The sequence below is a fragment of the Falco peregrinus genome, chromosome 11, assembly GCF_023634155.1.
Source record: "Falco peregrinus isolate bFalPer1 chromosome 11, bFalPer1.pri, whole genome shotgun sequence".
NCBI lineage: Eukaryota > Metazoa > Chordata > Aves > Falconiformes > Falconidae > Falco > Falco peregrinus.
Window position 1 is genome coordinate 2,693,664 of NC_073731.1, and position 11,597 is coordinate 2,705,260.

The following is an 11,597-nucleotide window of genomic DNA, read 5'->3' on the forward strand; positions in this document are numbered from 1 at the left end:
CCTGAGAACAGGTTTGCTGACTTCAACTTCTAGACAGATCTTTTCTTGTTAGACAAAGGAGCATACCATGAGTTATCTCCTGCTCAGGAAGGTGCTCCCCTCTTGAGGTTCAGGTATCTCTTAGATCACTCTTTGATAACATATGCTGAGATTGTTTAAACTATTCCTTAGATATCTATTTTCTACATCAGCAATTTATATCCTGACCACTAGTTTTAATTTGCTGTTTTATCTTGGGGTTTTTTTTTTTTTGTGAAAATTCATTTACCTACCATTGCATTTACTGTAAATTGCTGTAGAGTTTGTCAGCATCCAAAATCAACAGCAACAAAAAGAATATTGAATAAATTTGTTTTGACTTGTATTTTGAAAGCACTCTGGAATAAAACCAGCAAATATTCAGGGCTCATCTACAGCAGGTGGGGAATGCCACACTGGAAAATGTAACAGATGGTTGATTACATATAACTGTGGATAAAAAAAAAGGATATTGTATTATTATCAGTTTAATGTTTTCACAAATTTCAGAATTACGTTTCAAGATATACAAGGATTTTCTGAATAACTTTTTTTTTTTTTTTTTTCCCCCCACTCTGTCCTCTGAAATATATCTTTGTTACTGCTTAGTGAAAGAGCGGTCCCCCTACAGAATTCCTTAGTCACAAAATTCTAATACATTAGATTCTAATTTTTTGTCTCTACCCCATTGCACGCAAACAGCAACTAAAAAGATTATTTGATAGAGGGTTGGTTTTTTTAAGAGGTTTAGTATATCTGTAAATGACACTAATCTGTGAGCTGTACGGTTCTCTGCAGCACTCAGGGCCTAGCTGAATGGAAAATACACTTCGTGTCACACTGCCTCACATACCGGCTGGAGTGACACACAATTTACAAATGCTGGAGACAGCAGGTGATATTAGATTCGACCTACATTGAAGATGCAATTCTTCCATAAGTTTTGCAAAACTGAGGCAATGAAGTATGAAAGAAGTGTACTTAGAAACGCTCAATAAAGAACAGATCTCTCTCAAAATTCAGCTCTGTGTGTAAACATCCGTATTTTAAGCTAAACATTTCCAAAACTAATTTCATCTACTTTTTAAGTAGTTAATTTCCTTGGTGCAATTTCATTAGGTCTTAAACGCACTACAAAAGCTGTGCATGACATTTTTTGAATATTTCTGTGACCTTTACCAGGAAAAGTATACCTAAGAATAGTTTCCTGTAGCTAGTCAAATACTGCGTGCAAAGTAGGTTGACAAGAAAAGCTGGTCAGCATTCCTTAACGAAAAATCCTACTCTCATGTACTGATTTCTGACAGCAGCACAGGTATTTAGGCCCTTGCAAGAGGATTTTCAGTATGCACAGTATAACTTCTGCAAATTGTCCAGCAAGCATACTGTACTGCTTTGGAGTTTCAATATTTGTTTGCAGGAAGAAAGGAGGCTTTAGCCTGTTTAAGGCTGAGGGAGGGAATTACTATTCAGGTAGGAAAAGAAAGAAGCTACTCAGAAAATCTGAAGGATTTTATATCTATCTTTCTCTTCAAACATATCTGCATTTAAGTGCCTTTAGCCCATAACAACATTAATTGATTTCCTGACCTGCTCAGCTGAATAAGGAAAGAAAAGAAACACTTTCCAAGAGAATGAAAGTGTGAACAGACATGCTTACCAAAACAGGGGGGAAATGCTACGAGACTTTGAACTTCTGTGAATGAAACTTGTAAAATATTAATTAATCTTTGTTGTCAATATAACAAAGAAACATAATTCAAGAAACCATGCAACATGAAGGAAAAAAATATTTTTATCTAGCAACTAGAATATTAAAAATATTTCTCATTCACCAGGCGGGGAGCAGGGCTTGCCTGGCTAGGCGCCTGCCACATCTGATACAGCATTTATGGAGAGAATGGGAATTTTGTGTTGCTGAGTGTATGTTCCATCCTCAGTCAGGAATACCTTGGTGATTTGGAGAGGTGGTTAGGTTGCATTCCTGTTATTCCAAGTAAGGGAATCAATACTAATTCACTTATCTTTATTTTATAAGTGGCTAAAGAGATGTAACATCAACCTCCAAAAAGGGAGAACGCTTCCTGCGCTTGTAAGAATACTAATAAGAATTGGCTGAAGGTAATGACCCAGCAAGATCTGTTTGCCAAAACAAATTAATTATTAATCATGAGCTTGCTGATTTAAAAATATTTGACCATTTTAAAATAAAGGAAAAATATAGCCTAGAGAGTGATATCAAACCAAGACCCTACTGAAGTCATGTGAGAAAATGACAGTATATAGCATATTTTTTGTAACCTGAAACATATAGTGACATTAATTCAAAGCAGACCCTTCTCAGACTGAAGAAGTTCAAATCTGCTTTGCAAACTGGGCTGTTCTCCATTGAAATGAAATTGAACACTTGTACTTAAAACTTTGGGCTCAGATAAACTGCTGTGGCACGAGTCTCATTACAGAGAGGAAAATTCCTTTAACGATAGTATGTGAGTCCGACCCACTGTAAGTATAGACAAATGACAATTCAGTTGACTTGTGAAATACACTTGACAGATTGCACATTTCAGATCAAAGGGCCGCGGCTGGATAGAATAATACTCTGTATTTGCAGAAATATGTGCTTTACTTCCTTGGTCTCTTCCCTGAAGGTCTCCAAGGGCTAAGCACTTAATACTCCGTAACCTTTCCTGGAAACCCTTTGCAGCTAGTACAACAGTCACTAAGAGAGACAACCTGAACCACAGGAGAAGGTAACATCCTTTATCTCCAGCTTTTGAGTTAGAAACTACCTTATTTCTAAATCCATCAAATTGCTTATCTGTAGAGCAAATTCTTTTTGCACAAAAAACCATGCAAACTCCTCTACTGCTGCAGCCAGTGAGACCAGCATTTGGTCCCAAAAGAATACAGACCAAGTCAAGCTATGATTCCCAGGCTGTTTTGCTTAGCGTTAAGCAACATCTTGATTGCAGTAATGTTCGTTCCTCCCCTCCTTCCCACCTCCCAAAGCCATTCTACAATATTCTTTTTTCAAGCCCCTTCACTTTCAGTTTTGTCAAGGACCGAGTCTTTTATACAGAGGTTTCAGTTGGCTTAAACTATTGAGTTCCCCAGGATAAGAAATCAATAACCATTTAATAGTTAAGCAGCTTACAAGCAACAATTGAGCTCTAGATGTGGCAGCAGAAGAGAATTTTTGAAAATCAAAATGCTAGAACTAGCAAGGCATTAGCATGCGTCATGCTTATCTCTATGTGAAGACCAAGTATCTCACTTACAGGATAAATACTCTTAATGATACTTTCCAATGTTTACTTTTTTCCCCACTGAGTGCATCCTGCTTTGGTCTGGGTGAGGTAAATCTGATTTGGAGCAGATCATCAGCAATATGGCTTTAAGAGAAAGACAACTCCGAAGTCAGACAAAGCCTAAGCGGTAAGTGCTTCAACTACCTCTTCCAGTAAAGCAGGTATTTTTGATCAGTTAATCCCCAGCAGATGACCTGTATCTGTTTTGTTCTCTCAGGATACATTTTGCTGCGGGTCAGCTCCTGAGAATATCTTTCATGACTCTGCTGAAAAAGAGCACTTAAAAGAGAGTTTATGTGCCAGCCATCTAAATGCAGCAAGATATTATGGACAGGTTGTGAGTTCAGCACTAAGAAGCTACATACTACGTAATAATATGATCTAGAGAGAGAGAAACTCTTTGCTATATGCCTTCACACACAGATATATCCTTTGGTCTCAGAGGTATCGCTAGCAGAAAAGAGTTCAAAGTGCAGCTTAGGCAGGAAAAAGAGCTCAAGCAAACTTCTATACTGACCCTAACCTAAGGGCTGTGTAGATTCCCCTGAATCTACACATATGCATTGACAGACAGTGATATTTGGAAACAAGCTGTTTCCAAATAAATTTTCACTTCTAGTTAGTAGCTGAGAAGTAATCCCTGTAGAAACAGGAGAAATAAGTATACATATATATATATATATACATACACGCACACACATATAAATATATAACTCCTGTCTGAAATCTTTAAGATCATGGACAAATTTGGCAGGATAGGTATCTCTTCACATCGGTACAGGAAGGCTTAAAAGAAAATAATCCCTACTATTTTATAAGCAGTATGAACAGTTTAACAGTGAACACATTCTTAAGTTTTAAGGGAAATCAATATGTTATTTATTCCAAGCCTTTAAGAAGAGGCAAGAAACCTGAAACGAGGATTGTCTAGAGATAAAGAGCGTGGGTCCTTGTAATCCTCAGCTTGCTGTTCTATCCTGAGAAAATGTACTTATTTGTTGCAGATAGTTGGCTGCTCATTAACATCGCTAATCTGTTGACCATGTGAATGATCAGTAATTTCTGAGTTTGCAAATAATGCTGTTTCCCTGAAAACTCTCATTATGAAAGATTTTTGTCATCTACCTGTGCAATGAAGATATTGCTGCAACATAATGTACTAATCAATTGGCATTGTCCCTTCCTGGGTGATAATTTTGTTTATTTTCCTGTAGTCTCCTCATGGCAAAACACAACTGAATTGAGAGTAAAGGAAACAGCTGTGATTCCTTGATATTACTGCATGTATCCCCAATTTGCTTTGTCCATAGTTTCTCGCTACCTAGCTAGCTGGGAGTGAGCTACTCAGAGCATGTTCTAAGATGCACTCTATTTGATATTTGCATATGAACAAAACCACTTCAATTCTTATGAACTCTTGGGTTTTAAAATCGCTTGATGACTTTGAGGCGGTATTTCTCTGCTTTGAGTCACTCCAGAGCTGATTATGTTGCTCATGGTCTGCAGATGACTGCGCACCCCCTACTGACTTTGCAACAGGATGGATTTTCCTAGTTGTAAAGGCAATCCCAGCGATTCCTCTGGGTTCTCTTGAGGACATGGTATGATCCTTCCAAGGCAGGTGAAATTGCAACTTTATTTAGTATTTGCAGGAGTTGAATAAGAGGCAGGTATCCTCAGTCTTTTACATAAGCAAATACCCAGTGACAAATAGTTCCTGGTAGTACCCAGCCTCTAAGATACATTCTTGCAGGCAGCCAAATCTGAAAAGTCATCCTTAACCTGGTACCAATCAATAGAACAGCCACAGCAGCTAATCACACACATTACTGAACAGTGCTGGGGAGCAAAATTTGGAGCATCGGAGGGACCTAACAGCCAAGATGCTCGGGCAGGAACCAGAAGCCTCCTGCTCCTAGACACCGTTTGTCCGATACCCCTTCTGTGTGTACCAGCAATGTGATGGGAATAGCAATGCTGTGTGCAAGGTCACCAGAAGTCTCCCAGAAGGAAAGCACTGCATGCAGCCATTTGGTATCTTGAGGAACACGCTCCAATCTCGCTATCCCAGATACAGAAAACAGAGATTCAGACCCAATTTTGTTTCTTGCAGAGCAGCCAAAGTCACGATGAAAACAGATTATATGAGAAATATCAATAAAAATGCATTTCCTTGATAACATTACCTGCTTTCACTCAGGATATAAGGGGTGTTGCTTCTAAGTGAGTCTGTATTTTATATCTGTACTGGCAGGAGACAAAAGGGGCTGGACTGCTACCCATACCGTGTCTAAGTATGGATGAGTATTTGAGCTCTAATGAGTAATTGGGGGAATGCTAAGCATCTGCCATTGCTGCTGAACTATGTAGACTGCCAGCTCTCAAAACTATATGTAAAGAAAGATTAAAGCCACGGATTTTTTTTTTATTTTTTTTTTAAAGGGACACTATGGCAGCTGACTGTATATCTCTGCTCTGGACATATTTATGTCTCTAAGCATTTAATACCTGTATTCATGGTATTATCAGCAGAAATATTTCCTCTAGGCACTTGCTGACTCAAGAGACACAGGTGAGAGATACTTGCAAGCAGGATGATCTACGCTACTTTTTTTCAAATTTAGTACATGACTTACATAAATAAACCCTCTCCAGTTGCCAGGGTGTTATGAAGATGTCTAAGCACAGCTTGGGGGGGGTGCGTTTCTAAGCTGACACTTGGATCTCTGCAGCATGCAGCATTAAGACACCAACCCACATGCACCTGGACTTGATAATCTGTAATGGATACATTGTGTTAAGGATGGCTGGTCCCAGGGGTGATACATCTGAGATCCACTCCACGTGGTATTTTTGGTCAGAGCTCTTAACTACAAAGACTTACTAGCAGAGTTTTCCAAAAGAAAATGTTACTATCATGTTTACTGGTCGATTACTGCTAATGAAAACAAATAACTTGCTTAATTATAACAAAACTGAAGTTAAGCAAGCACATTTCTTCACCATTTCCCCCCTAGCAAAAAAATTAATTTTTTTCATTTTTTAAGTATGCTTATCTTAAATTATTGATTTTGTTATAATTTCATTATTGAACAGTCTACAAATTTTTAGGAGTTTCAAAAAGCTTTCACAACACCAGTTTCTCACCACACCCGATTTAAAAGCCTGCGAACATATGAAAATTGTTTAACTTGAAACTTCCTTCATATCCCCACTAGCTACAGAAGCATTTTGCAGATGCTTTCTTGTACACTGGTATTTGCCAGCTTTGCCAGGAACAAAATGATGAAGAATTCAAACCTACTTCATCATGGTCTATTTAATTCTTTTTTCCTCAGACCATGACAGCCTTTCCAGAGGAACATGAAAGAGGATATTTAACAGAAGGCTTCCTTTCTGCAAGTTATTACTTTCCTGCTACCATTAAACAAACCTGATAACCAGACCTGTATCTCCTGAAATTCTATCCTTATTTCCTTTAATTAGATTTCTTTCTGATTTTTCTGAAATGTTTCAGATTTTCTTCTAAATTTTTTCTCTTTGATGCCCACCTGGAACTTAAAATGCCTTTTATACTGTAACGATTCTGTTTGGTTTCTGGGTCCTTAGGAAAGCACAAAGCTCCATACATACAGGTTAGATAAACTCTTGTCACCTGAGCTCCCAGGACACTCTCCAGCAACAGGTTTGAGTTGATTCAGTGCTAAAAGAATAATACAGCTGCATATGTTTAACCTCTCTTTTCTTGTCTTCCTCCTCCTCAAATGATTTAACTGCTGGGTCATCTCAATGATTAACTCCAGCCATATTCTTGTAATTAAACTTCGAATCAGAGCCTGTGACTATTTGCACTTGGGTTGGATTTACTGCTGTTTGGATTTGTATCATTGTATTTAGCTTTTCCAAAATAACCGTGCTGTTTTATGATTTTGACATAACACAGACACAGAGACGTCTTTTTTTCATCATCTCTCAAGTATGTCAACTAATCAGCATTTCTATTCCATGGTTACAGTCTCCTAGCAACAAAACTTTATCTTAAGCTGACCCTTGTTTTGGAGGCCCAGTGCCCAGAACATGTTACAGCTCTCCTTTTTCTCAAACACACTTAGTGCTTTCCTTGTTCTCTTTTTGATTATCTATCAGCTCCATGTTCCTCACAGAATGGTTTGCATTGCAAGGGACCTTAGAGGTCATCTAGTTCCAACCACCCTGCCATGAAATAAAGCATCAGGAATATGCTAACATTTACACTCACACTACTCCTACTTCTGGTTGTTCCCTTGCAAATGATTCACAAGTCTGTCACTTAGCAAACCCTTCCCTTAAAAAAAGAAAAAAACAACCCCAGACAAACCCAAAAAATAGCTCTGGAGGTTGAGCTGCACTCTGAGTGCCTCACAAAGAGCATTCACATGTCCCAGCTGCCCCAACCTTATGAGCCAGTGGAAAGAGGCTTAGAAACTGCCATTTTATACTGGAGTATTGGTTTCCTCAGGACAAGGGCTCCTTTGCTCCTAGGGAACTTGCAACCTCTCCTGCTTTCAGTGACCAAGGTGGGAGAGACACACAAAGGAGAGCCTGACTGTCACTGTGCAAGGAAACAGCAGCGTGGTCTAGGTCCTCCTCTAGACCATGGGACTCGCAAAAAGCCCTGTACACACACAGCCCCGGCCCGAGTTGCGTGTGAAGGACCAACGCAGCTAAAACTCTCTTCTGGTCTAGGTTACTGGTTCTTCCAGGCCACTCTGACAGTGCAGTCAAACACTTCAGTCACAGAGGTGCAAAGACACGGAAATGGTTGTTGAGTGGAGCTTGATACTGTTTCACGATTTCTTTTTTATTTTAATGATGTGCATGGGAACTTTTATACTATCCCGTCACAGAGATCTCTCTGTCCCTCCGGTCCCTTAACCTCCTTTCTCTAGCTGGCCAAAGAGAAAGGCGGATCCACCTGCATCACATCCAGTGAGAAAACCAGATGCTGACGAGACGGAGAGGCTTTGCAAATATTGCAATTAGTGCATAGGGAAAATGGGCAGGAACCATAAATAAATAAAACCCCAAACTTTATAACACTGACAGCTTCATGGAGGAGGACACCTGCACCTCACAATAAGTCAGAGCAGCTTACTTCACACGATCATTTGTAGCCCTGATTGCCACAGCTTTGGATCTTGTCAGTTCAGTCCAAAGTAAAGAATAGCTTTGACCTGTCTCTCACAGTCCAAGACATAACTCACACATGCTATCTAATGGGGGAGGGGCACACTACCTCGTTAGCTTCACCTGGATGCTACACCCCTCCACCCCACCCCCACAAATATAGGTTTACAGATGCTTCTTGAGCCCTGCTTCTTAAGACTCTTATGCAAAAAAATGTTGTGTAAAAGCTAGAGATAAAGTGAAAGACTTGTATGGGTAGCAGCAAAGTGGCTTAGGTAGTCATGACAACCATGTCAGTGCTTATAAAACTTCCCTTCTTCATAATCTTTTTTGCAGTTTAGATAACACACACATGAGCTGTAAAAAATGAATATCTGTTCTGCAGGAATAAAATAAAAAAATAAAATTCTCATCAAAACCAAAATATTGGAAGCTGACACACTGACAGTCGTTTGGCATCATTAACAACAAAATTTTGTCCAGTTTCTGTAGGGGCTCCTCAACGTGTCCAGGCTTAAAAGGGACCAACAGCCTCATCCCAGATTTGGGGGTGAGCAGGGAGAGGAAGGAAGGAGAGGGTTAACACTGCCTTTTAGGGAAGAAGGTCAGACACTAGGAGTACTATTATCATGTTCAAATTCTGATGTGCTTGCTGTTTCCTTCAGCACCTGGCTCCAGAAGGGCTCTGTTGCTCCAGTCCCAACACAAGGGACACCTGCATGATCTGTGGGTTCCCACAAACCATGCTTCCTTTAGCAACAACCAGCATCCATATTCTTCTTTCAATCTTCCACATTTTTTACTTTACTTTTCCACTTGGTTTTCAATGCGGAAATTTTAAATCCCTCTCAATCTTATCATTCACAGGTGGAAACCAAAGCACACCAGAAATAAATACTCCTCTGTGTCCAGACAGTATTTAATGGATTTGCTTCCAGCAAAAAGGGAGTGACTGCTGTCAACAAGACAAATCACCATCTTCCTAATCAAATGATAAACTCAAGAAAATTGCAAAGCTTTATAGACCAAAGTCTGCCAAGGAGTTGTATGTTGCTTCAAAGGGAAGGAAAAAAAAAAGTTTGGCCTCTGAACTCTTTAATAACTGAATTTACTTTCACGTATTATTCACGTGAACTAAATAACACATGAATCATTCACTGAAGTATCATTTACTGGGGAAAAGAAATAAAGAATTTTCTTTTATAATAAAATATCTATGGTCAACATGTTTATTTTGTCTTCTTTCTCTCAACTAAGAATAATAATTCACTGACATCCGGAAGAATTCCCAAATCTTACACAATACTGAACTTACAAGGCCTCCATCACCAGTCTTGGGGAAAGAGCTCCATCTTCTGGGAAACAGCCCTTCAGTGGTCAGGAAGGGACGGGTTCCAGTGGATCACCCTGTTCCTTCTCCAGGATGACATGGTGAATATTAAGGGGTTTATCAGAGATTTTACTGGTGCAGGATAGCTCATCTCAGAAATCAGTCTCCTGTGGGCTGGTTTGTAGATGGCAGGATTGTCAATGCAAAGAAGAGGGGCCGAGTAAATAGCAACTTGCCAACTAATCCACTGCAATAAAAGCATCTCAATAAAACCCCCAAAAAACAGTGGGCACAGCAAAAGGAGCATCTTACCCAAAAGCTCAATGCTGAGGCAGCTGAGTAACCAAAATCCATGATCAAGCTGGTCTAAAATGCAGATATCATCATTAGGATGATCTCTGTCACAAGCAAGTTCCATAGTTCACATGACAAGAAGTTGTTGAACAGGCTCTAAACATCCAAACAGAGTGACATCAAATATGAAAATATTTACCAAGTTTAATACAGCATAGAAAACACCTAAGAAGGCATCTTCTCCAACAGGTAAAGACTGGAAGGTAGCTACTAGTATTACATATTGGAAAAAAACTGTCTCGGGATTTGGGGTACTGTATTTAACAATGTATATAAACAGCAGTTTTGAACGGAAGCTTTGCATTTCTTTTCAACACAAAAGCAACCACATAATGAATGTTCTTGTTTCCATTAATCACAAATACTGTGTTATACAAAGGCTGTGCGTATTTCCATAAACTAGTGGTGCTAATGAAACTTCTTAGGTAGAAATCAGTGACTTAAAGTTGCGTTATTATGGGATTCTGCTTCAGCCATGTAAAAATTGACTAGAGTCAAATAAATAAATAGCCAAATTGTCTTCCTATGAACATCAATACCATTTTTTTGAGATTTTTTTGTTAATTATATAGAATATAGTTACTTTTAGTGTTAGACAGTCATTCGCATGTAGCTTTCAAGAGCACTGGGATAACTAGCTTCATCTTTAGATTCCTGTCTACTTGCTCATTAGCTACAGGAAGATCATCTTAAAATACCTTCAAGGGTAACTGATCTTGTTAAATGTCTCCACGGGTTTTTTGGTTTTTTTTTTTTTTTTTTTTGGAAAATAATAGTGCTGTAAATAATACAATGAAAAGTAAGTTCCCTGGTTGATACCAGGGAGCTGTGCATCGTGCTCCTGGACAATGTGTAGGGAAGGGGACTCTTACCAGGCAGCAAATGAGGACAAATAATCATTCTTACAGGATGCTTATGATAAAAACCTTTCTGTACCACCACCTAGTACCATTTAGAGGTGGGAGTTCTCTAAGAACACCAATAAAATACATTTACCATTACTTCTGGGTTTTTTTGGTGGGGTTTTGGGGCTTGGCAGGTGGTGGATGTTTTGTGGTTTTTGTGTTTTTTCTTTAATGATACTGACTTTAAGGCTTTGATGCATAGTTTCACTTTCAGTACATTGATTTACCCCATGGTGAAAAAAAGCCCAAGCTGCTTGTACAGCGAAGAACCTATTTGAAGATTTTAGGGGTTTTTTTTTCTGATTGCAGAATGTCTGTGAGTGGAACATAACGTCACCAGATTGATTTAATCACAGGTGATGTTTCATGATTTTTCTTTTTCTGCTATGTGAATCGAATTAATTGTGTTGATGTCCTAAATCACATAGAATATTCTCTGTCAGTTGAAGCCAGAAGATAAATACTTCAAGAGCAGCTATAAATCCTATTTGGACTGAGACAATCCTAAAGAGA

At 39.0% G+C, this 11,597-nt stretch overlaps 1 protein-coding gene across 6 annotated transcripts in view; it reads left to right on the forward strand.

The window, feature by feature from the left end:
• Positions 1–9,700, forward strand: part of CCDC85A (coiled-coil domain containing 85A) — a 196,352-nt gene extending 186,652 nt beyond the window's left edge. For 5 of the 6 annotated variants that reach the window (XR_008749111.1, XR_008749106.1, XR_008749113.1 and 2 more), the window contains 2 exons: positions 2,670–3,456; positions 9,363–9,700. The gene's annotated coding sequence lies outside the window, so the exon portion shown is untranslated. Of the gene's footprint in view, positions 1–2,669; positions 3,457–5,771; positions 5,902–9,362 lie in introns of all 6 variants that reach the window. The other variant, XR_008749107.1, reaches the window with a different exon arrangement.
• The last annotated feature ends 1,897 nt before the right edge of the window (positions 9,701–11,597 follow it).